Source organism: Mustela nigripes, chromosome 5 (genome assembly GCF_022355385.1).
Source record: "Mustela nigripes isolate SB6536 chromosome 5, MUSNIG.SB6536, whole genome shotgun sequence".
NCBI classification, from domain to species: Eukaryota; Metazoa; Chordata; class Mammalia; order Carnivora; family Mustelidae; genus Mustela; species Mustela nigripes.
Genome location: NC_081561.1, coordinates 13,711,209 through 13,735,011, shown reverse-complemented (window position 1 = coordinate 13,735,011; position 23,803 = coordinate 13,711,209).

Sequence of the window (23,803 nt, the reverse complement as noted above, 5' to 3'; positions counted from 1 at the left end):
TTGAGAGCCAGTGTATTAGAAAGCAAACCGATGAAGATCAGTCAGTTGGCATCACCCCTGAGGATACTGGTGGGAATTGTCTGTGCAGCTGGTGACTTGTCAACACGATGAGAAGGGCTGCCGAGTGTCCTGCAATTCTCTCCCAGCTCCCTTCCTTTGCCTTCCCATCATCATCATTATCATTAATATCATTATGATCTTGCAAAAGCTTAGTGACCTCTGTGCAAAAGGAGAAGACAGACTTTTAACACCTCTGTTCTCGCAGACGTGGTTTTGCTACAAAAGCAATGGCGAGGTTGAACCAGAGCTCCCATACTTGGAGCTTCTCGCTGGGTTGAACTTGACATCACCCCTCAGCCTTCTAGATGCCTTCATGACTGCAAAAAAAAAAAAAACCGGGATCCGCAGAATGGTACTTTTACTCTTCCTGAGAAGGTCTTCATACTGGGGACCATTTTTAATGAACTCAATGACCAAATTCACAAACATTCCCACATCATAACCTTTCAGGCTTGGCAGGGGCAGCAGCCTATGATCTCACCTCTGATTGGAAAACCTTTTCCTTCTAAGGCAATTACTGAAGGGATAAGGAGGGGGAAATTGCATCTCTGGCAAACTAACAAAAAATAGTAATAAAAGCTTTCAGAACTCCAAATCTACTTGTGTTTATGACTTTCAAAAAAAAAGAAGAAGAAGAAGAAAGCTATGGAGAGAGCCAACCTGCTTTTATAGGTTAACCAATTAATTGGTGTGGAAAGCTGGAAATTTACCACGCCAAGACCACTATGTAGTCTGTTAGCTGAAACATGTAGCTATTTTTTGCTTTCTGGATGATGCGGAGATAAGCCTCCTGCTTATTTTGTATTCCTTGCTGGTTCTAGCCGTCTGCTGGTCAAGGTGTGTAATTAAATGCTTGTTGATCTGATTTGCTGGAAATCTGCAAGTCTTTGGTACGAGAGGATGTTATATTGGAAAGAGCATGGAACGGAGCCTTTGAAGATTCCAGCCTCATCCAGGTTCTGTGATTTGATGGCATTACCGTATAAATCACTTCTTCTCTCCAGACTTCAAACATCCCAATGAAAAAAATAACCATGCTGACATTTTCCTCTCCCTCCACCTCTTGAGGAAGCTATAAAAATACATAAGGCAATAATAACAATGGAGCATCTCCTCTTTGTGTAACAGTTTGCAATTTATAAAGTGCTTATCCCGTGAGTACCCTATTACCTTTGGCCTCCAGAGCCACCCTGTAGGCTAAAAGGCGGCGCATGGATAGGTTTCAGAGCCTTCCAAATCTTCAAGTTCTAGTTCCTCTTTGCCGAACAGTTCCTTCTTAAATTTCCCTCTCTTCTCACATCTTATTATAAGCAGTCAGGAGCAACCAGGCCACACCTTCAACCTCTTGTCCAGAAATCTCCAAGCTAAACATCCAAGTGTATTAGTACAAGTTCTACCTTCCAAGTTCTATTCACGGCAAAGATGGCCTTCGCAGTGCCCAATAACGTATTCCGCATTTCCATCTGAGTCCTCAACAGAATCAACTTAAACATCCACATTCCTACCAATAGTCTCTTCGAGGCAATGTAGGTCTTTGTAACACACGCCTCAAAACTCCTCCAGCCTCTACTCATTACCCAGTTCCAAAGCCACTCTTACTTTTTTACTTTTCTCATTTTCTTTTCTTTTCTTTTTTTTTTTTTTTTTTTTTTTTTTTTTACATTTGTTACAGCAGCACCCAGCCCCCAATACCAAAATCTGTATAATTTGTTAGGGCTTCCATAACAATGTACCACACACTGGGTGGATACAACAACAGAAATTTATTTGCTCACAGTTCCAGAGGCTTGAAGTCTAAGGTCAAGGTGTCAGCCAAGTTGGTTTTCTCTGAGGCCTCTTGCCTGGGCTGATAGATGTCCATCTTCTTCCTGGATCCTCATGTATTCTATCCTCCACGCATGTCTGTGGGCAAACTTCCTCTTCTTTTAAGGACTCCAGAACCTAAAATCTTTGTTTTCACTCAATTACCCCTCTCAAGACCTTACCACCACACAATCGCATTCTGAAACACGGAGGGGTTAGAACTTCAATAGAGATATTTGAGGGAAGGATACAATTCAGCCCATAATAGCCAGCAGACCCATAAATGAGAATCAAACCCACAGACGAGAATATTAACGTGCCCAGAAGCTTAAAGTCACGTGGCTCGCACACGCGAGACCCAGATGTTCTGAGTTTTCTTCTTCATTCTATTAAGACAGAAAAAAAAAAATGCAGCAAAAGTATGTATCCCAAGTAAGTAGACCCCGCGAATCGTTGTCAGGAAGTAAGACCAAAAGATAAGTTGTAGTCACGGAAAATGCCAACAATTTTGAAAGGGCTGCGACACATCTGACAGATGGAAGCATTGTACTGTGCTTCGTGAATCCTGCAAATTGTCTGAAAGGCTAAATTCATGCTAGCACTTTTCTTTTAAGACTGAGTACTTCCTGTTGGCCTTTTTAGAAGGAAATGTTTTATCGGCCCCAGAATTATAATCCTAAAATGTTATTAAGGAAGAAGATCGTATTTTCATCTCTACTGTTGGAACGGTATAAATCTCTTTGAACAAAATTTGAAACTCCCCGTGGTCAGTGGATATATGGACAGATACCAGGGGCCGAGGAAGAGCCAGGGCCGTCATTCCTAAGCCAACAAAACTCGTGGCACGACCTCTGTTAGGCAGAGCATCATCTCTGGAAATCACTCAAATCTAACTGCTTGCCTCATTGCCAAAGTCACTGGCTTTGTCTCCAACCTAGATCAGATCATCCACTAATCACGCAGCTCACTGTTTTAAAAACTGGGGATTAACTATCTGAGGCTTAGGATCATATTTGAAAGGCACTTTAAAATAGACATGTGTTGGGGTGCCTGGGTGGTTCAGTCGGTTAAGCATCTGCTTTCGGCTCAGGTCATGATCCCAGGGTCCTGGGACTGAGCTCTGAGTTGGGCCCCCTGCTCAGTGGGGAGCCTGCTTTTTCCTCTACCCCTCCCCCCAGCTCATGCGCTCTCTCTCAAGTAAATTTTTTTTTTAAAACTTTAAAAAAAATAGATAATGCATTTATCAAAGGTAGGATCAAATGTATCAAAGAGAAACATTTTGAAATGTTGCTCTTCAAGTGTGAGCTTGGTCTTGGATTTTAAAAGTGAGCTTTAAATCTAACACTATAAGCATATCTCTATGTTTGAAAAGAATCACCCCACAGATTAAAACATCACTGTACAAACACAAAGGAGACACCAAATTGTCTTTTAGATACATATTTGAGATCACTGGGGGTTCCCAGGAAAGACTTGGGTGCGGGTCTGAATTGTGTTCGTTGCAATGAACACGTGATGTCAAACCAGAAGGAACATAGTTCTTGGGACCCAAATCAAGGTTTTTGGGGTTTCTTCCCCTGGGACTTGATGACTATGGAAGGCAAGTCTGGGGCACAACAAAACTAACCAAGCTATAAATTGTCACTTACTGCTGGGTCCCGAAAAAGGGGGGGAAATGGAATCATTCCTCTCCAAGATCCTTTATGGGTTCAAAAATCAGGAGTGAAGGCACAGATTTCTTCTTCTTTGGTTGGAACCAGATAAACCCTCCAGACCCACTCATCTGAGGGCCTCCTACACAGAACAGTAGAGCTTGTGGTGTCCTGCAGCCCCTGGGAGGGAGACAAGATCTGACAGTTACAATATTGCTCCCTGAGCTTGTCTTTGGTTCTACGATAATTAATTTAAAAGGACATTTTAGCACTTGTGCCAAATAATAGAAAAATTAGATTAAAAATGCAACCAGCTGGCTTCTCAACCTTCCTGGCAAGTCACGATCAGAGCTGCCCTTTGGCGGGCAGCTTCCATGCCGGGCCGTCTTGGCAGGCCTCCCAGGGAAGATGGGCATGAGAGAAAGAAGTCAGGTAGGCCTGCTGCCGCTGGGGCTGAATGATCCCAGGGCTGTGTCTGTGGCCCAGTCAGTGGCTCTTCAAAGTCCTCCTGGAGGCTCCTGCAGCCCAGATGTCCATCTGAGAGTGAATAATTACCATAGTCTCCGAACTGGTCTCTCTGCTTCCAGTCTTGTTTTTCTAGACACAGCAGCCAGAGTGATCTTCATAAAACATAAGTGGGGTTCTGACCCCCCAATATGTCCCAGCACAGAAAACAAAACCCCAAATCCTTACTGGGATTTTTACTTCATTCCCATTACCTCCCTGGCCACACCACCTGCCACTTTCCCATGCTGTCACTCTACAGCAGTTTCACGGGCCTCCTGTCTATTTGTGGAACAGTCTCCTCAAAACCTTTGCACATTCTGTTCCCTCTGCCAGGAATGCTCTTCCTCCAGACTCCCAGTGGCTTGGTGCCTCATTTCTTTCAGGTCTCCGGTCAAATGTCCCCTTATCAGAGAGATCCTCCCTCTCCCCCAATTCTACTCCACCATCACTCTTCCTGGTTTGAAACCATCGCAAACCATCACTCTTTCTGGTTTGAAACCATCGCAAACCATCGCAAACATAATGGTGAGTTGCAGAAAGAATACAAAGAACTTCATTCCCCGAACTGTTGGAGAGTAAGTTGTCAACTCAACATAGTTGAGTTTGGAAGTCCTACAACCAGAACATCTTCCGACACAATCATAACGCAGCCATCAGGATGAGCAGGTCAGCAATGATACGGTCCTTCTATCTAACCTCAGACCCCCATCAGGTTTCACCAACTGTTTCGACAACATGCTTTCCAGCCCAAGGACCCAGAAGAGAATCCTGCCTACAGTCGCATCTTCTTCTGTCTCCTTCCATGTGAAATAGTTCCCCAGTCTATCAGTGACTTCCACGCCTCGACACTGGAGACGACAGGCCACTCATTTTGTACGAATGCCCAAACAATGTGGCTTTGTCCGATGTTTCATCAGGACCAAGTTCAGGTTTACGTCTTTGGCAGGAATATCACAAAAGAGAGGCCTTGTTCAGGACCAGCAGAGCTCAGTGCAAAAATGAAACGAAATGAAAATGCAGACCCCTTGTTTAGGAATACTAAAAATTTCAAGATGGCGGCGGCAGAGCATTCAGCCAAATGTGCTGCACAGGTCACACGTCGGCAGAGCCCGCCCCGCCATGTTCTTCCATTGTTGCGTCTCAGTCATGCAGCAAACCTGCTGATGGTATTAACGTTAATCTTTCCATTACTGTCAGTCAGCCTGGCTTCTCCACCATAAAGTTCATCTTCCTCCCTTCGTTATTAGTAAGTGTTGGGGAAAAGATACGTTCTATCGACTTCCTTATGTCAATATGAACTCATGGTTTTCCATCTTAGTCAATGGTTTATAACTCACTGTTATCATTGTTCATTTTTTTAATTAATTAATTATGATTTTATAATTTATATATGGTCCCCGTGGCTCTCTTTGGTACACAGTTCTCTGAGCGCTGAGATGTATGGACAGGTGAACCCGCCATCGCAATCAGAACACAGAGCACGTCCAGCATCTCAAAAAACTCCTTCATGCTGTGCCTTTGTAGTCAAATCTCCCCTCCTTCCGGCCCTTGGCAATCACTGACCTTTGCCCTTAGAGTTTTGTCTTTTCTTGCATGTTACAAAAATGGAATCACACTACAGCAGCCTTCTGAGACTTGAGTCTTTCACTCATCCTAATGTCTTTGCCATTCATGCGTTGTTCCCTAAGTGAGTTTCCACTGGGCGGATGCACACACTTTATCTGTCCTTTCACTCATGTATTACAGGAAGATTTCAAAGTAATGGAAATTACTCAAATTTCTGTCTACAAACTAGATCCTTACTAATAGAAAATATGCGTCCTGAGATTCTGCATATCTTTTCTTTTCTTTCTTTGTTTGGTTGTTTCTTTCTTTTTTTCTTTTTTTTTTTTAGAGAGAGAAAACATGTGCAGGAGCAGGGGGAGGGGCGGAGGGAGAGAGAATCTTCAGCAGGCTCCACACCCAGAGCAGAGCCCGACGTGGGGCTCGATCCCATGACCCTGAGATCACCATCTGAGCCAAAATCAAGAGTCAGGTGCTTCACCACCTGAGCCCCCCAGGTGCCCCCAGATTTAGTATTTCTAACAAGCTCCCAGGTGATGCTGGTGCAGCTGGTCCAGGGAGTCCAAGAGCAAGAGCAAGAGCAAGGCTGCAGCGAGATCACAGTAACGGTGCTGGTTGCAGGGGGGAGGGCAGGGGGCGCCAGGACACGGACGGCAAAGGAGGGTAGAGTGGCCTCACAGGGGAGCAATAAGAAGAGCCTGCATCGAGCCAGGGGCGGTGTGGGCTGGATGGAGGAGACAACAGGGATAGTCAGGGGACAGACCTAACCTGCCGCAGGGGTGGGGTCACCGTTCCCAAGAACGCAAGGGGAGGAGCAGGAATGGGGGAGGGTGTCACCTCTAGTCGTTTAGGGTTAGACACAGGGAGTGGGAAGAGGGACGGCAGGCCGTCCGTAGATCTGTCTGGTAAGAAGTTGACCAGGAGAGTCTGGAGCTCAGCGGAGAGAGCAGCTTAAGCCCCTGGTGGGAGTGGGGTGTGACCACCCAGAGAAAAGAACAGAGGTAGGGGGTACAGACCCCCTCCGGATGCCGGTTCCAACCATCTGCTCTCTCCAGGTTGCCCGCTCCTCCCCACCACCCAAGGCTGCACCCTCCTTTTACCTGCGGTTGGAATCAGAGCCAAATCCTAGCATCTGGGGTCGGGGGTGGGGGACTGGGTGGCCTTGCTCAGTGATAGAAGATGACTTACTGTAAACCTCCAACGTCAGAGCGGGCAGTGGCTTGTGTGGAAGAGCCTGATTTCTGCTCCGCCTGTCAGGGTCCCAGCAAAATGCTGCTTCTTTTATTGTATGTTATTCTATTTTATGTTTGCTTCCTGTAGTTTTTTGTTTGTTTGTTTTTTGGTTGTTTTTTGTTTTGTTTTGTTTTAGGATTTTATTCGTTTATTTGAGAGAGACAGAGATAGCGAGAGAGAACATGCACGGGAACGAGAGGGAGAAGCAGGGAGGCTGCTGTGGGGCTCAATCCCAGGACCCCGAGATCATGACCTGAGCCAGATGCATATAACCGGCTGCACTCCCCAGGTGCCCCCCTTCCTCTATTTTAGGCACAAAGTACACTAAAGATCTTTTCTGCATTTCCTCCCAAAAAGGTAACTTATGTTCACATTAAAAAAAAATATTTTTACCACTGACTGAGTCAACTAAAGGAAATAATCACAGAAATACAAATTTATTAGCAATAGTCCAATTTCCAAAATTAAGGATTCTAAAGCAAAGTAGGCCAAAGGAAAGGAAAAAACAAACGAACAAACAAACAGTGACAAGATTCCCAAATCTCAGATTCCCTTGTCCCAGGGATAAGGGAACATTCCAGGCAGAAGGAATGGCACCAGTCATTTGGTTTCTTCTATTCTAACCCTGGATTTCCATGGGGTAGAATTTCTTTCCCTCCAATCCAAGGAGTCTAACAGGACCTTGTGTCCCCCTCCCAGGACCAGCGCAAAGACCTTATTAAAATGAAAGCTGTTTCGTCACTATACGATTCAAAATAAAATAGCATTCTGTTAAGTATGATCCCAATTTTGCAGGCACGGGTTCTATACACACCGAAGAGCCTAGAACACGACAGTGGGTATCCTGGACAGGGTGAATTAGGGATGCTTTTCTCTCGTTTTTCACTGATCTGCGTTTCACTCTTGTCTTCTGCAATGAATATGCTTTTCTTCTATGAGAAAACGTCAATGAAGGGTTTTAACTCTTTGGAAAATTCACCCTGCTCAGATTCCAGGCAGGCCCTTGGTACTTACTCATTAGCCATGCGAGTGGGCGAGGATAAATAAGGAAAGATGGAGGCCACAGGAGCAGTCCCACGCTCGGAGTCCCCGGCCATGGCACGGATCGCCGTCTTCTGCGTTTGCAGAACTGCAACTCCAATCCTGTGCCACCTTTGCCTCTGTCCCTGCCTCTCTGAACCCCCAAGCAGATCACTCCCAGCAGAAGACCATCTCAGATGAGAGCGGATGGGAGGGCTCTGCTGTTCAGCTTTTGTGAATCAACGCAAGAAATGGAAGACCCTGCCCCTCGTTAATTGCAGGGAGGAAGGGGAGTGTCCGCTGGTAGAAACAACCTGCGGAAGCTGGTGAGACAAATCCACTGAGACGAGACCCCTACTAGCCAATTAGCAAGTGCTCATCTGACAAGACACTCCATTCGGGGCCTTAAGGAACATGCTGGGTTTTGGATTTTTTTTTAAATTAATTTTATTATGGACTATTTCAAATGGAGCAAGGTAGGATCGCATGTTGGGGGCCTGACTTCAAAATGCAAGGTGTGCCGTTGGAGGGAAGGTAGAAAATCACACTGCAGCCAAGAAACAGGACTGACTGTAGTAGGTACGGTATTTGCTAGTTCAAATATACTTATTCTACATCTGATTGTATGATCTTGTAAAACACACACACGCACACACCAAAAAAGCGAGGGCACACTTTGATGAGAGCAAATAGCTATTCTTCCAAGTGTCTTCATTCATTCAGTATAACATGTCCTGAACACCTATTTCTATGTTTCACTTTAGCAGCCAAGTGTCACATCATTTAGGAGAAGAAACTAGTCTTTCCCACCTAAAGGGGAGGGATACAGGGCAGGGGTGTGCTGGGACTGGTCTGTACCTGCTCTTAAAAACCAGTTGGTGGGGTGGGGGGGCGGTGCCGGGGTGGCTCAGTGGGTTAAAGCCTCTGCCTTCTGCTCAGGTCATGATCCCAGGGTCCTGGGATCGAGCCCCGCATCGGGCTCTCAAAGAAGAAGAACCAGTTGTTGGGGGCGCCTGGGTGGGTCAGTGGGTTAAGCCTCTGCCTTCGGCTCAGGTCATTGTCTCAGGGTCCTGGGATGGAACCCCGCATCGGGCTCTCTGCTCAACGGGGAGCCTGATTCCCCTCTCTCGGCCTGCCTCTCTGCCTACTTGTGATCTCTGTCTGTCAAATAAATAAATAAATAAAGTCTTAAAAAAAAAAAAAAGTTCAGTTGGCTAAGCATCTTCCTTTGGCTCAGATCTTGATCCTGGGGTCCTGCAACCGAGTCCCACATCTGGCTCCCTGCTCATCAGGGAGTCTGCTTCTCTCTCTCTCTCTCTCTCTCCCTCTCTCGCTGTCAAATAAATAAATAAAATCCGGAAAAAAAAACACAGTTGTTACCATTTTCAGGGTTTTTGCAAGCCAGTTGTTAAATACAGGCATTATTAAAGAGTAAATTATAAAAGTTTATGCCTAAATCATACTAAAAATAAAGGTAAGAATACTCGCTCCTAATGCACTGCTCCTAAAAATCCTAGAAGAGAGTACAGGCAGTAATGTCTCTGATATCAGCCATAATAACATTTTTCCACATATGTCTCCTGAGGCAATAAAAACAAAAGTGAAGACAAACTGTTGGGACTAAACCAAAAAGCTCTGCACAGCAAAGGAAACAATCAACAAAACTAAAAGACAACCTACTGAATGGGAGAAGATATTTCCAAATTTCATACCTAATAAGGGGTTAGTATACAAAATATATAAAGAACTTATACAACTCAATACCCAAAAAATAAATAATCCAATTAAAAATGGGCAGAAGACATGAACAGACATTTCTCCAAAGAAGGCATACAGATGGCCAACAGATACTGAAAAGGTGCTCATCCTCAGTCATCATCAGGGAAATACAAATCAAAACTGTAGTGAGATACCACCTCACACCTCTCTGAATGGCTAGGACCCAAAACTCCAGAAACAGCAAGTGCTGGTGAAGATGTGGAGAAAAAGGCACACTTATACACTGTTGGTGGGAATGCCAACTGGTGCAGCCACTGTGGAAAACAGTATGGAGGTTCTTAAAAATATTAAAGATAGAATTACCACATGATCCAGTAATTTTACTACTGGTTATTTATCCAAAGAATACAAAACACTAATTTGAAAAGATACACAGACTTCTGTTTATGGCAGCATTGTTTACAATGGCCACATTCTGGAATCAGCCCACAGATAGGTGTCCATTGACAAGTGAATGGATAAAGAAGATGCAATCTATATTTTACACACACACACACACACACACACACCCACACACACACACACACACTGCACTATATTACTCAGCCATTAAAAAGAATGCAATCTTGACATTTGCAACAACATGGATGGATCTAGAGGGTATCATGCTAAATGAAGTAAGTCAGAGAAAGACCAGTACCATATAAGTTCGCTCATACGTGAAATTTAAGAAACAAATAAAAGAAAGAAACAAATGGTAAGAACACTCTTAACTATAGAGAGAGAACAAAATGATGGTTCCCAGAGGGGAAGTGAGGGGGCGGGGGGAATGGGTGAAACAGGTGAAGGGGATTAACAGTACATTTACCAGGATGAGCACTAAGTAATACACAGAATTGTTAAATCACTCTATCGTCCACCTGAAACTAATATCACATGTTGCCTGTATTGAAATTAAAAAATTTTTAAAGAGTGCTTTATATTTTGTAATTATTGGTAAATTGTGTGCTGTACATCCTTTATAGCCATAAAACTTGTAATAAACTTATGCACGTATATATTTGCATTCTTTTTCTCTGGACAGCTCCTTCAAGGCAGAAACTCTGGCTTATTCATCTCGGGACCTTCATCTCGTCGGAGGCGGCTGGCACGGGCTGGGTGCCCCAAGAATGAATGAATGAAAGACAGGTATGCGGTACTTGAGCCATTGAACTCATTTTCATCCAGAATGTGTGCCAGACCAGTAGGGACAAATGAGGTGGACTCTGCTGACCAAGGGCTGTGGGATGTGTTTGCAGCAGACCAATGACCCAGCTCTGCAGTGTGCCTTTGTGTGAGTCAAGCAAGGTTTTGGGCAGTAGGGTCAGAAGCTAACGATCACATTTCGACCGTTTTTCCCTGGCATTTAAAAAAGAGCCCATGTGGACAAAAATGCCCATTTTACTAAAAACAAAACAAAACAAAATAAAAAGCACAAGCTCTCCCATCCCTTCCGCCAGCCCCAATACGCCATCATGGATATCGGCCGGCTTCCAGTGGTTCGAATCCTACTACCCACACCTCCTCCCCCAAACACTCATCTTTCACTTTCACTGGAGTCTGCCTTCGAGTTAATTAAATAGCAGCACAGCAGAAAGAAATCAATTTGAATTCAAGGCAGCAGGGTTTGTGGGAAGTATTTCTCCCACCGAATTTCACCCTGCCAAGTAATAAAGACACACGCAAGTCTCTGCTGGTGTTCTGGCAGGAGCAGGACCGTGTGTGCCCCCGCTGGAACAGGAGTGACCCTCTTTCCCCACTCGCGGGTCCCCGCCCCCTGGTCCCACCGTCACATTCTCCTTTTGTCCTTGGCTGTTTCCTGGGCTGGCTCAGTGAAGGTGTCCCGTGGGGTGGGGAGCAGGACACCTGTTGGAGCGGCCCCCTAACAGAGGACAGGTTGGCTTTAATTATTTGCATTGACTTCTTGGAGCAACAGAGATGTCTGCCAAACGACGGAGAGCGCAAAAGGCAGAGGCCGTAATTAATCTTCACGGACTGTTTGATTCTTGGCAAGCTTACTGAGCCCACGTTCACCTCACACATCGCCGTGGCTCTCTCTGATCCCTCCGCACAGCAGGAAATGTCTGTGAACCCAAGGTGGGGCACACTAGCGTAATGCATAGCTCACGTCTGCGGGATCCTGGGTACCAGGATGGCACGCTCCCGGGGGGCCCCAAACAGGTGCAGCGACAGCAGGACAGAAGCTAATGGAACAGGAAATGGTTATATCTTTTCAACTGCATGGCAGAGCCTTTCCCTGCCTGACCAGCAGAGTGAACGCAGAGACAGTGGTTTGGCTTCAGCAAAACAGAGTCTTTTCGGATTGACAGGAAAGAGAACATCTTCTAATCTTTGCAGATGCTTGCCAGACCCTCAGGGATCTATGTAAGGACGGATGCCTTTTGCAGCTACGAAAAGGAAAGATGCACTCCCCGGGCAGTGTGATGGGGCCAGAGTGCTGCTAGGGAACAGCTTGGTGTCCACCTGCACAGATCACAGATGAACTGAAGGGTGGGTGTATTGGTCAGGGGTGGGGAGGCTGGCGGGGGTGGGAAGGGGCTCAAGTTCCTGAGCCTGATACTTCATTAAATTCCTGACACCCTGCGGCAAATCACACCTCCACCCTCCTGTTAACCATCAGACAGATCAATGGGATGGTCAGCCATCACGCTAACCCCTTGCACAGGAAGGTTCCCCAGGAAAGCCATCCCAAGCCTGGCCAGGGGTTCGGGGGATGGGGTGGGGTGTCCTTGAAGTTCATTTCAATGCCCCTCATTCACCGGCCCTGCTGCTGGTTGGGAATCCAGCTGTCCTCTGTGCCCAGCCGCCGAGCCACCGTGCCGGCGAGCAGGATGGAGAACCAGGCGCCCTCAAGCAGAGCCCGTGTTGCATTTAGTAAGAATCACTCTTCCCCTGGAGGTGCCAGCCTGGCTCAGTTGATGGAGCATGCGATTCTTGATCTCCAGGTTGTAAGTTTGAGCCCAACATTGGGTGTAGAGATGATTTTTTTAAAATCTTAAAATAGAGGGGGGGGGGGAATCACTCTCCCTTGTGTGTGCATATAGAAATACATAATATGAGTGTAGACAAGGACAGAGAAGGTTTTCTGCTTCCTGATCTAGCATTTGAGGCCAATTCTAAGCTCCATCTGGGGCCAAGTAGGGAATCATGGGTTCGGTGGTCTACACTGGAATTTTGGAGCATGCCCTTGAGTAGACTGGAGAAACCCCAAAGTTGCCCTGTGCTGCTCTGTGTATCTAGAAGGCACAACACAGTCTTGGGTTGGTGCTGGAGGTTGAGAAAAAGACCAGAAGATGGTAGGGAGAACCTCAAAAGAGAATGCTCTCCGTCCGAAATGCTCACTGACCCGTGTCAGCCTAACCCACTCCTACTCATCCTTCGAAGCTCAGTTCACAATGTGCTCCCCCACTGCAGATCTCCCTGCCCCCATCTACCCCGCCCCTCTCACAGATTCCTAACACTCTGCTGTCTGCTTAGAACAGAAATGGCCCCGGCCTCCCCAGCCTGTGAGACAAAATAATTACCAAAAATACCTGAGCTTCAGTGGCTTGTTAACCTGCTGACCTGGGTCCTAAATTCACCCTCCGATTACCCCCGTTATTCATGTGGGCCCCCAAAGGTTACCATAGATGCACTCAGCAACACCTCCATGGTTGAACTGTGGTCTCAGTCTTCACCTGGAGAAATGATAGCCCGGGTCCCCCTTGAGGAAAGCACCCCTCTTCTGCCCAGCAGATGCCCTTGTGAAAACTCATTCATTCTGGGGTCCCTCTGCTTCACTGAGCTTCTCTGGGCTGTGGAAAAGCCCAGGGAAACAGCTCTCTTTCCACTCTGTGCCTTGTTCCAGTCCCTGAGCCATGACACACGCACCGTGCACCCCAAGTCCGTAGAGCCGCCTTTCACCTTCCGCTGCTCTCTCCCCACCTGGAGATCTAGCCTCCCGGGCCGGGAGGGTGGATGCTCCTGCCTTTCTCTTCAATATCCGGGGGCCCGAGCCAAAGCCTTTCCCTCCTTCTTCCAGTTAAAAAACAAGGGGCGCCTGGATGGCTCAGTGGGTTAAAGCCTCTGCCTTCGGCTCAGGTCAGGATCCCAGGGTCTGGGGATCGAGCCCCGCATCGGGCTCTCTGCTCAGCGGGGAGCCTGCTTCCTTTCCTCTCTCTCTGCCTACCTGTGATTTCTGTCTGTCAAAATAAATAAAATCTTTATTAAAAAAAAAACCAAACCAAAACAAAAAAACACAAAAGCAACCAGGCCTATACACCAACAGAAATGAATCACCTGAGCCCGGGAGATAACCATCTTTGTTCATACAAGTCTGCTCAGACTGAACTGGGCACACCAGCGACACACATCTTTGCACAAATGGAAACAATTCTAGTGGAACTCTTGTCACACTCATCACAGCTGGACTTCTCCATCCTTGAGAGCGGGGCCCTCAGACTGCTGAGCTTTGTGTTCGCACCCTCGACCTGACACGCCATCATAACCAGCACAGTAACTGGTGTGTGCTGGGTGCTTCTTGTGGATGGCCTGACGCAGGCTAGGACTTGTCTAATAAGCCTCCACATTCCTAAATAAAAATTGTCTGGGGGGCGTCTGGGTGGCTCAGTGGTTAAAGCATCTGCCTTCGGCTCAGGTCATGATCTCAAGGTCCTGGGATGGAGTCCAACATTGGGCTCTCTGCTCAGCAGGGAGCCTGCCTCCTCCTCCTCTCTCTCTCTCTGCCTGCCTCTCTGCCTACTTGTGATCTGTCTGTCAAAAAAAAAAAAAAAAAAATTGTCTGGGCGTAGGAGAGTGCCTAGCACGTAGTAGGTGGTCTGTAAACATTAGCTGAGAATGTGAATCAGTCCCCCGTCTCATGAAGCTTGCCTTCGAATCAGGGAGACAGACAAAAGGCAAACAAACAAATGGATACAGGTACAATGGTAAATGCCAGGCATCGTAAGGGTATAAGGTAAAGAGTAGAGCATTTAATAAAAATGTGTTCATCTGAAATCCACACAGACCATTATTTTGGTGCAGAAGTACAAAATGCACCAGATGAATATGTGTGAACACAGGTCATTTTTCTTAGATCCTCAGGAAGGCATGGGAACAATTCATATTCCAGCCAATAGAGGGCAGCTGAGTGCAAGACATCTCGCTGGGAGCCGAGCTGATTCAAGCATCTCCAGGGGTGAAGGCGACACACACTCCAGTCATTGTCAAGTGAGTCAGGTAGCCCCCAGTCAGGAGAAATTTCTTAATTTTTTTTTTATATTAAATATCACCAGGCTGCAAGAGTACTTCTACAGAACCAGTAGTCCAGCCTAATGGGACAAGAGTTCAATTTGGGAACAACAAAATTCTTTGGTAGAAGGGAGCAAAAGGAGAATAATAAATTATATTCTTATTGCCCCGAACCTACAGCAGACACCCCATTGTTAAAATATCCTAGAACTCAAGAGTCGCATCTCACTCAGTCGGCATTAACTAAGTTTCAGGAGAACTCAGGACCCACAAAATCAGCACCTGCAGAAGTGGACCACGCCTCCCTATGCCCTGCTCCTTGATGTCTAGCATGCATAGGAAAATCTCAAAACATATTTTTTACTGCAAGGCAGAAAGTGGGCATCTGATGCACCAGCTCCAAATTGACATGCCCTTTTCCTGAAGTGGACTGAGTTATTAACAGCTCAGCCACTCAGCCCCTGCAGTTACCTCCCAGAGTCACACAGGCAGCCAGCTGGCCTCATGTGACAGCAGGTGCTCAATGGAAAAAACACGCATCCAATGTGGAAGCACGATAATTCTTTTAATCCATGCTACCACTTCCTGGGCATCGTAATCCATAGTATTCACAGTATCCTATCTAGTCCGACCCCCGCCCCCCCAACCACTGCCACGACTGTCAAATGATCATACAGATGGAGGCGCCTGGGTGGCTCAGTGGGTCAAGTGTCTAACTCTTGGTTTCAGCTCAGGTCATGATCTCAGGGTCGGAAGATCGAGTCCCGCAGCAGGCGCCACACTCAGCGGGGAGTCTGCTTGAGATTCTCTCTCTCCCTCTGTTCCTCTGCCTGCTTGTGCTTTCTTAATTATTAATTCATTAACATCTTAAAAAATAATAATGATATAGTCATTCACACTCATTTTAAGATAACAGAGGTTCAGAAAGTTTTGACATGTAGATGGCTGAGTGGCAGAGTTTGGGTTGCAGGCTCTCCATAAAAAGCTATAAATCCTAGACTTAAATTGCTTCCTGATTATTTGATGGAATTTTCAGAGCAAAAGCCTTTTGAGATACATAGCTTCTGTGGAACTTATAACTTAGAGTCATGGCTCAGAGCCATGGAGGGAAGACTGATGTGGAGGGGACCTGCCCCCTGGAGAAGATGAGAAAGGATAAACAACCTTTTATTTTCTTTTTCATGCTTTTGTTCATGGACACAGGGCACCCGTTACTGAAATCATACTTCACGAAAGAAAATGGCCTCCCACAGAATGGTGGGGCACTTTATTTCATTATTTGTTTTTTTTTGTCCTTTTGGAACATAAGATATCCATTTTTTTTTTAAGATTTTATTTATTTATTTATAAGAGAGAGAGCAGAGGGAGAAAGAGTGTGGTGGGGGGAGGGAGAGGGAGAAGGAGAAGCAGACTCCCTGCAGAGCAGGGAGCCTGACGCAGGGCTTGATTTCAGGATTCAGAGATTATGACTCAAGCTGAAGGCAGACGCCCAACTGACTGAGCCACCCAGGCGCCCCAAGACATCCATTTTTGATCTGTAGTTGCTCAATCGACCTTCTATTTCTCAGTTGGAACAAGACAATATCATCAAAGGCCACTGGAATAGGCGAGCACTTTGAGAGTTGGGAGGCATGTTTTCATGTGACAGAGGCTGACACAGTTTCGGTGGTACCCTACTTTATCTTCCCAATGTCCTGCATCCCTAACCTGTGTCCACACTTGAGAAAGCTATTTTGGACAAGCCACAGAGACAGAAGCTTCTTTGTCCCCAGGGAAATCACCAGTTCAAGTGGAGGGTGTCTGCTGGAGACGCTGGGGAAGGCACGGGCAGTTAGGACAGTGGCACCCTCCTCTGGACGGCAGGGGAAGGATGGGCTTCCTTAAAAGGAATTATTAATAACCGGGGCAGAGTCCATTCCCCAGGTGCACAAAGCCCTTTCCATTTCAGTGGCCAGCAAACACTGACGCGCACCTGCTCAAAGCTTCCCTAAGACAATGCACTTTTCCTCTTTGAGTCCAAGTTATCAACCCCCCACAGCTTCATGGAATTCAGCCCTTCAACAAATACTTTCACACCCCTCCTCGTCTCGTTCAATTTAAATAAATGAACCAGTTGAGCAAAAACAAAATAATTATTTTCTCAAAAATAGCTGCGAATGAGCTGGTGGTTTCTGTTCATGAGGGCTTCACGTCATTCCTTGTGCCCATGTAATTAGTGTGCTGGCCTCTCGCAATCCTCATACTTCCTTGGGGAGAGAGGAAACCCGAGAGAAGATCAACGTGGAAAACCGAGCCCAGCTTTGTGTCCCTGGCATTGATGGGCTGCAGATTCCTTGTGGATAAATGCATTTATCTGGGTCACCCATTTTTGGTTGAGTGCTCCTGGAGGTCTGTCCTCAACACATGCCAGCCAAGGGGCAGGATGGAAAATTTGCTTTGCTCTCTAAAAGAAACACCTCATTGCACAGTATGGAGAGACACATTGCAGAAGCTTTGGTGAAGAGGGGGCTCTGCCACCTGCTCCTGGATGGAACTCAGCCCAAGGGCCAAGGGTATCTCCCTGGTCCACATGCCCAGCGGGTGGGTCCAGTGGTCTCTGGTCACCTGCCACCCTTCCTTAAGCAGGGTCTCCGGCCTCTTGGCTCCTTGGGCCCCTCCCTCCTGCTCTCTCTACATCTCCTCCTTCTCCATTCTGGGTCTTGTACTCCTCTCCTGCTTTCTCCAGCTTTGTCTCCTCACACACACATCCTTCATATTTGCTGAGTGGCCAAAGGGCATCGGACACCATTCCAGGAGCCGGAGTTACAGCAGGAACCCAACAGAACCCACACCCTTCTGGGCTTTCCATTCTAGCCAGAGAGAGAGAAGGTCAATGGATACACATATAATGAACATACTAGTTGGGAGTTCATGGTGCTGTGAAGAGAGAGAAAAAGGAAATAGCTCAGACAAGACGTGAAGAGGAGACTTGGGATCAGGCCGTGGTTCCCAGGTAGAGACTCTGCTTCCCTTGGGATGTCTTATGATGCCTGGAGACACATTCTGTTGTCACCACAGAGAAGGTGCTACTGGTTGAGGGCAGGTCGAGGCCAGGGATGCTGGGTATCCTATGGAGGGTTCACAGGAAAGCCCCCCACAGCATGGAATGATCTGGCCCAAAATGTCACTAGTGCTGACCTTGAGAAGCCCTATAGACAGGGCCTTGTTCAATGAGAAGGCAAAAGTTACAGGGTAGGTGGGATCCTGGAGCCCACAGGAGCAGCAACTATCACTAGGATGGGCCACCCAAGGAAGAGCCCACCCCCAGACCTCAGATCTGCACTTCCTTGGAGAGGCATGGGCTGTGGTTCAGCAAGTGGCAGAGAAGCTCAGAGGTCAAGCATGAACCCGACCCTGAGTGCCCATCACCACTCTCAGCACCGACGGCCTCTCCTTACAAGGCAGCAGCTGGGGACCATAAGCCAGGCTCATCTTCCTGATGCTTCCACAAATTCGGTTTTGGTGGGTGTTTGATTGAACACACACCTTTTTGGCTCAAATCAAAATCAAGTACAATATACGGTACCTAAAGAGCACCTGAGACGTCCACACTTGGATCTGACTCCAGCTCTCCCACCTACCGCACAGCCACCCAGCTCCTTCCGTCTACACTGCCTTGCCCTGGAATGAGAACTTGGTCTCCATTGTGGGGTCACAGCAAGGACTAGGGAGGTGAGGGAGAAAACCGTACAGCCCAGCTGCCGGCACCCAGCGGGCTCGGCTGCACAGATACAGAGCTTGGCTGTGGTGGAGGTGAGGGTGACGGAAAGAACTAACATGCATACATACACTAGTTAGTTAGTTAGTTAGCTAGTTAGTTAAGCAGGTCCTAGATAGGCATACTCTGGGCTCTCATCCCACACCACGTACTACTTTTTCAAAATGGGAGAGGGGCACCTGTATGGCTCAGTCAGTTGAGCATGTGATTCTTGATTTAGACTCAGGTCATGATCTCAGGGTCCTGAGATCGAGTTGGGCTCTGTGCTCAGTGGGAAGTCTGCTTGAGATTCTCTCGCTCCCTCTCCTCCAAACCTCCCCCGACTTGCACACTCTCTCTCTCTCTCTCTCTAAAATAAATAAATAAATAAATGTGGGGAGGAGATATGTGGTCTGTGACTTCAAGGAACTTAAAAAAAAACAGCCACCCAAAAGAACACTCTCAACACATCTTTCTAGGCGTAGAAGGTGGAAACTAATTTCACCTTTGACCCATCCCACCTCATTTATTTATTGCCTCAAAATTGTTGAGTAGAAATGCTCTTGAAGACAGAGTCTAAGACAGCCATTCTACAGATGAGGAAAGCGAGGCCCAAGGAACCTTGGGGACGGCCGCGTCGGGAGCTTGAGTGGACGGGGCCTGACTGGCGGGCGCACAGTGGGGAGAGAGGCTCACAGGGACAGGGCTGATTGCAGGACAGGTTCTAGAAGGGGGAGCGTTAGAGGTGAAGGGGTCCAAGCAGCTCTTCTTCAAGGGCTCAGAGATGTCCCCTGTGGCAGACCGCCTGCCACCTTTTCATTTCTGTGTGTGTGTATTTCTTTATTCTTTTGTTCTCCCACTGAAATACACGGTCTATGAGTCGAAACTCTCTGCGAGCCTGGTTTATCTCCATGGCTCCAGTCCCTAATCCCTCCAGGCCCCAAGCAGCTCAGAAAAGTCATCACCTCTGCATGTAGCCAGATGCTCCCGTGGTACCTCAGAGGTCGTGATGAGAACCGAATCTCTGCCTCTCAGCCTTACTCGGGCAGCAATCCCCACTACAGTTAAAACACAAATAAATAAACCCAGGTAAATCCCGCAACCACCTATTTTTATTATTGTGTAAACCTGGCGATTCACAGTCCTGTACCTCTGGGGATAAAAATATATGTTTATAAAAAAAAATAAAAATTAAAAAATTTTTTAAAAAGAAAGAGAAATAAAAATGACAACACGTATAGAAAAAAAAAGATTTTGTTTATTTATTATAGAAAGAGAGAGCATGTATAAGCAGGGGAAAAGGGAGAGAGAGAGAGAGAATTTCACACCTACTTCCGCTGAACTCAGTGCCCAATGGGGGGCTCAACCTCATGACCCTGAGATCATGACCTGAGCTGAAATCAAGAGTCAGACCCTCAACCAACTGAACCACCCGGATGCCCCAACCATGGTATTTCGTACAGCGTATAGAAATCAATAGTAAACACGTGTTGTACATGTATTATAGGTGGATTCTTTCCAATGTATTATCAATACGTTTTTCATCATGAACATTTTATCTTCTATCGCCTTCGTAGGAGAGCCTTTGCCTCCTCCCAAAGGGTTGGGCTGCGCCAGGTGCTATCAATGCTGGAGGGGACAGCACTGGAAAGGTCTCGAGACCAAAGATCTCGAGAATGGCATGTGCTCAGACACTCTGCTGGGGCACCCCGTGAAGAGCAAACATCGCTGTAGAAGAAGCCAAGGTCACAGCCAGAGACCACACAGTGCTTTGCATCAGACCCACGAGAAGAAGAAAGGATGGAAATCCCCAAAGGAGTGATGTCTGTGATTGCAAGAGTCCAACTAAGGTGTCAGGAAGGAAGCCAGAAGGCAGGATCCGCATGAATTTCTAAAGGTGGAAAGGCGGTGTTTTCCTTTGGTGCCCGTGCCCGTGCCAGGCGTGAGCAGGAGAGTTTAATGTGGCTCACAGAGTGGGCACCCGGGGGGGGTCACCTCCCACTCTCAGGCCCTGGGTAAATGGGACAGGGATGAGATCTGGTAGGGGACAGAGTCCCAGGGGAATGTGGACAGTTTCTCTCCGCAGGCTTGTCATCGCTTGCTTTGAATCCTCCAAAGAGCTTTCAAGTGGGGTAAGAAACACTTGAGTGTGTAAACATTCAAGAAATGTTGTGTCCTTGCCCCTTGTAAGTAATTACACGAAAGCAACAGTCTTTTTACAGCAGCAAATGGTAACTCTATATAATGGGCAGTTTAAATAATTCAAAATGAAACCAACACATCACCAGCCGGGAAGGAAGTGCTTACGGAGTCTCCAGCAGACGGTCTATACCCATTCTTTCATCCAGCAAATCCCGATATCTCTCCCCACACCTGTCTTGGCTAGACAGTTCTACGGCCCTTCCCTCTGCTGCTCACGCAAACACAATCCTTCCTCCCCCCGCACTGCCCAGGGCCAGCCAAGAGAACACTGCCCATGACCAGGTTCAGCTCCAGAGGTCTGCAGAGGGAGCTGGGCATACAGGAGTCCCCTTCTCGCGTGGTTGGGTGGGTGGCCTCCCCGGGGCCTTATCCACGCAGCTTGGGGGGCAGGATGAAGCGACTTCCCCAGGCCTGGAGAAGAACTGCTAATCAGGATGGTCCCAGAGCCTCTCTTCAGATGCTTACTAATAAATGCTTCTGGTGGCAGTGCCCTCCCCCCGATTCTGACGCAGGGGAGGGTGACGGACCCCAGTCACAGAATGACTGCCTCTGACCCCAGCTGGACTCAAGGAACCGGTTCTTTCACAGCCTCTTTAAAGAAGGACACATGACAAATCTCTCAAAAGTCGGTGGAAAACAGGCACAATCTGTTTTAAAACCTTAGTAAAGAAGAAAGAACCCACAGAGTAAGAGAACATACAAGATTAATAATCTCCCCACAGTGCAGGCGAAATCAGCACCAGCTGGGGGATAGATCCGTCAGAAGCAACAAATCCATGAGCAAAGGCTGCTGATAAGTTCATTTGGTGCAGAATTTGAAATATGATTTATAGACGCACACGGCACAGAGGATCGCTCTTTGCAGAATAAATACCTCCAGAATACTCAGGGTCCAGCTACAGAATTCAGATCCTTGTGGCTTCTTGTTTCGTCCTAACCCTGTACCCTTGTTGCTATACATTGCAAAGGATACAAAGCAGAATAATTGTTAATATTAGGGATTTTTTTTAAATAGGTATTAAGGCCGACATGTGCTGGGATGAGCGCTGGGTGTTACACACAACTAATGAACGGTTGAACATTACAACAAAAACTTATGATGTACTCTATGTTGGCTAACCGAACATCATGAAAAATACAAAATAATTAAAAAATAAGGTGAGGGCACCAGGGTGGCTTAGCAGGTTAAAGCCTCTGCCTTCAGCTCTGGTCACGATCTCAGGGATCGTGATGGAGCCCCACATCAGGCTCTCTGCTCAGTGGGGAGCCTGCTTCTTCCTGTCTCTCTCTGTGCCTACTTGTGATCTCTGTCTGGCAAATAAATAAATAAAATCTTTTTAAAAAAATAAATAAAGTGGAATTAAAGGAAATGTGTTTGTAATATGCGTTTTTATAATAAAACCCTCTCAAAAAGTCAACTTCCTATTTCCAAGGACATTTGTTTATTCAAATATTTTAGAGGTTGAGATACGCCGAGTATGTAGGATTTCCATGTAATGCACACTATGTTCATTAGATTGAAACTGAAGCTGGTAAGAGGTTCTAGTGTAAGTTTTGTAGATATGTTGGATGGCATACATTCCCTGCTGTGTCAGGCCAAAAGCTCTATAAATAGTGGCATGATTTCCTATAAGGAGAAAATAAATTCAAACGGTGTTAATGTAACTGATTTTAAAATATTTTTTTCCCAGACATTAGGCTGAATGAATTTTAGAACTTAAGTCAACAAAAAATCTAATAAAATTACGGTTTGGATGCGTAAGCCATCTAAATGTAGACAACATCTACCTCCCTTTCCCAAACGCTTTACCAAAGCTTATCGTGTTCAGTACAGTAAATGGCCTTAGCCTCTCCCTCTCCCCACACATCCTCGCGATCACAAGTGGTCAAGCAACAGAAAGTTCATTGCCCAAAAAGGAAAGTGGAAGACAGCAAGAGCATACAGATTGCCCGAAAATGAGGGCAGCTCTGCCCAGCTGAGGGCCAGGCAGGGACCTAGCATCTTGGGATGTTAGAAGTGGATGACCCACTGGAGACGCGATACAGGGCAGCAAAACCAAGACACCCAGATCACAGCTGGTTGACGGAGGGGAATCCAGCATCGCTAATTCTTCTCCCAAACAAAACAAAAACAAAAACAAACACAGACTGTGGCATCCCTTAGCTCAGCCCCAGCTATGTTGCCGCCAGCACTGGGGACAGAACCCCAGATGCATGACAAGGCTCTCTCAGTAAGAATTAGCAAAAATTAAATCTCTGGTTTATGACTTTAGCCCAAAACTTCTTTAAAAAGGCAAAAAGAGGGAATGGCTTTATATTTAAGAAATGTGGAGTAGCACAGCTCATGTGTCATCAGCTAAAAACAGGTGGGGGGGGTGTCCGTGGGACAGTCTAAGGGACTGACTCTTAGTTTCCGCTCAAGTCACAATATCAGGGTCACGAGATTGAGCCCCGCGTCAGGCTCTGTGCTCAGTGGGAAGTCTGCTTGAGATTCTCTCTCTCCTTCTGCCCCTCCCCCTGCTCGCATGTGCGCATGTGCGCACACGCACGTGTACACACACACACACACACACACTCACTCTCTCCTAGATAAATAAATAAAATCTTAAAAACCAAACAGGTAGCTAGGTGTTATTTACCTTAAATTTGTGTTGGAAAATGAGAAAAAGAGGGGTTCTCCGAAATACCTGTGGTTTCCAGATCTCAGGGAGAAAGTTCTGTGAAGTTTCAGATAATATCTTCTTCTTAGAAAATATGATTTATAGGTATAAGTGGGGTGCATGGACATGCGTGGACGTGTGTGTGTGTGTGCACGTGTGCATGTGTGGGTGTGTACAGAGAGACACGCTCCTCTCGGCCGCGCGTCTCCGTGTTTCCGTCTGGACGCAGCCGCCCATCACTGGCCTCCCCTTCACCACCAGCCCCGCTTCAACTTCTCCTGACGGGCTACAAACTAGACAAAATGAACTTTAATCTATTTTTTTTATTCTGTTTAGTCAGTATTGGGGCCAAAACATAG